Here is a 2,931-nt window from a genome sequence, read left to right on the forward strand (position 1 = left end):
CACTGTTTATGAACATGAATAAATGCAAAATACAAACAAACGTGTATTAAATGACCAGTGTCGGTATAATATTTTTATATAATAAGTTCGCAAAACAATGGAATTATTCTTAACATAATATTGTGTTTTAGTTTGGCTTTTACTTTTCAAAGTTAAAATTGAAGCCAACCTGTGGCGTTATTTCTTCACTTTTCATAAATGTGCCGTGTCTCTTTAAGAACTCTCAGTCTGGGGTGGCGCTTTCCTCTGCAAAGGCTTCTTGATATTAATAGTGTTGGTGTCTTGAAACTGACGTAATGCTTGAAGTCTGAGGTCCTGACAAGCGGTAACATTTCTGATCAAGAACTGAGCTCACTGCAAACTAACCTCCTTTTTTTTAAAGACCCTGGCGTTTATTATTAAACACAGTAACCCCGATCTCACAGGATAGGAGCAATAAGAAATCTCTACCCTCCACCCCCCTCCCCCCCCCCCAAAAAAAAAAAAAAAAATAATCCGAGATCAACAAACAAACAACAGAAAGACGGTTCATGGCTCAAGCCAAAGCTCCACCATCTTTCAGACTGCAAAGATTATTGCCATTTAATCAACAGGTAAGGAATACAATCTGAACACACTGAGAAGGGAGCATACAATGTGTTGTGAATGTATATCAGTTCCTGCATGCCGATCTCTTAGAAATGTTATGCAATGTTGGGGTGCGCTTGGGGATTTGTGAATCAGTTGTGAGCTACTTAGCTTAAGAAAAAAGAGCAGGGCTTCTCAGATTTCACATGGCATTTCGGTTTTGTTGGGTCAAATGCATGATGAGAAATTGAAATTGGCTACTTGCAACTTTCAGTAGCCTTAAATCGGGAGGTCACATTTAGACAAAGAGGAAAAACATGATTTCTAGTAGGTTTGTGGCGCTTTCTTTCTTTTAAATGGCTGTGAAACATTTACTGGAAGGCACAATTGTGACGGATGAAGTTTTGAAAGTTATTTGAATATTTAGTCTATGCTATCTTTGTAACTAAGTCGTACATTTAAGTGATTTGAACTTGTTTTATTTGTATGTGAGAAGAAAAAGTAACCGCTCCGTTAACAAATTAGAGTTGATACTTTTAGAAAACATTTTTAATTTTTTTTTTTTTTTTTTTTTTTTTTTGGTGAAAAAGTTAATGGTGCATAACAAGACTGGAACGTGGCCGTGATTTCTAGTAAGTGTGTAAACTTTAACTTTTGATATCGTATGCATACAAAGTAGTTGATATATCACACATCTTTGTTTTGTTGAAGAAGTACGGTGAAGCCTACTCCATTGTAGCCGGGCACACTCGTGTGCATTTACTCATCCATGGGATAATTTAGGGTTACGGCAAATGCATGTGTGTTATAAATTAATTGATTACAAAACAAATACAATCACACACACAGTGCTTTTAGAATACACGATTTGAGTTAGTCTTGTGGTTTGAATGTAATAATTTATCGTGATTTGTGTATAAATAAATAAATAAATAAATAAATAAATACATGAAGGGGAGAAAAAAAAAAAAAGGGTCTTCATAAAGTTAGCGGCGGGGCATTTGGCAAAATGATCTTTAAAATACTAGAAGGAAGTCGTTTTAATGGTAGCTGTTTTGTCGATGCGATTAATGGAAATTGAGAAGCAGTAACACAAATTGAAAAAAAAAAAAAAAAAAAAAAGTTTTCAGTCGCGTGACTAAGCAACACGTACCTGATGTGAACTTTTATAATTGTTGTATATTTTATTCTACAATTATCAAAGTGAAAAAGCAATAATCGATTAGAGTATAGCTACAGCATTTTAATAAGCTTTAAATAAATAAATAAATAAATAAAAAATAGGTTAATGGTTTGCTTACAGTCTGAACAACTATGTGTCTACTTTTACCATTTATCTAGGCGTTTATATAACGTTTACATATATTGCATGTAGCCTACGTTTAGTTCTACTTTTGTAACAGCTGTTTTAAATAAAATTATGTTGACACATTTTAACTGTTGTGCAGACCAAATGCGTGGACATTCTACGGGGAAACGTGTCACTTTTCATGTTATTTTAATCAACCACCAAGTACCGTTCGTGCATCTAGTTTTGGAATATTTTTAACCGAGTATGACACAAAAATCCCGTGTTGCTTTTTCCAGTAGATGAATTACAGTATTTCCTGTAAACTTTGAAACTGACAACACTGTCTGGAAATGATACAGAGCTTCTACTCATGAAAGATCTCATTATTGTTGGTGAAAGTTTGTTAATGACGTGGCTAAAGCAAGCAAATACAGCACATCTTTAGAAATACATGCCTGGCTTTCAACTTTGATATCACTGAAACTTTCGAAAGTACTAGTAAGGAGGCAGCTTGTATCCAAGAACACACGTCGATACTAAAATGTATTGATATATACAGCTGTTGTAAATTAAAGTTCCTGTGCTAGTTCAACACTGTTTTCAACAGTGCTACTAAAAGTAACTTTTGTAGACTGGAGCAAATGTTTATTTGCAAAGTACACGTTTATTTCTTATAAACAGAAGCTCAAGTATAGTGTAATTTAAGGCCATCTACTGCCACAAAATACCAACAATTTTTGCAACTGATTTAAGTTTGTTATATTTACATTTTCTTATATCATAAAATCTTCTTTCCTCAATGTGTAACCCTGTAAAGTCTCTTATGAAATAAAAACTAGCAAAACTTAATGAGTACCTATTTTGAAATGTTTATTATAGTGTTATGTCACATCCAGTGTTGAATAACTCTTTAAAATATGAATTCGTTATTCTGCTGCTTCTGCCATGAATTTGCCACCTGAGAAGTAAACCCTCTGATTTAGAAGCAGGTATCATGGAATTGAGCAGGGCAGTGCAATATGTTTAGTAGTCAGTTATATTACACCATTGTTAAAACAGCCATTAAAAAAAAA

At 33.8% G+C, this 2,931-nt stretch overlaps 1 protein-coding gene across 4 annotated transcripts in view; it reads left to right on the forward strand.

Moving 5' to 3' along the window:
• The first annotated feature begins 509 nt into the window (after nt 1–509).
• LOC121314903 (zinc finger transcription factor Trps1-like) overlaps nt 510–2,931 on the forward strand; it is a 132,518-nt gene continuing 130,096 nt past the window's right edge. The window contains exons 1-2 of one of the 4 annotated variants that reach the window (XM_041248646.1): nt 510–593; nt 1,158–1,199. The gene's annotated coding sequence lies outside the window, so the exon portion shown is untranslated. The other 3 variants (XM_041248648.1, XM_041248649.1, XM_041248647.1) reach the window with 3 other exon arrangements.

This window comes from Polyodon spathula, chromosome 4 (genome assembly GCF_017654505.1).
Source record: "Polyodon spathula isolate WHYD16114869_AA chromosome 4, ASM1765450v1, whole genome shotgun sequence".
NCBI classification, from domain to species: Eukaryota; Metazoa; Chordata; class Actinopteri; order Acipenseriformes; family Polyodontidae; genus Polyodon; species Polyodon spathula.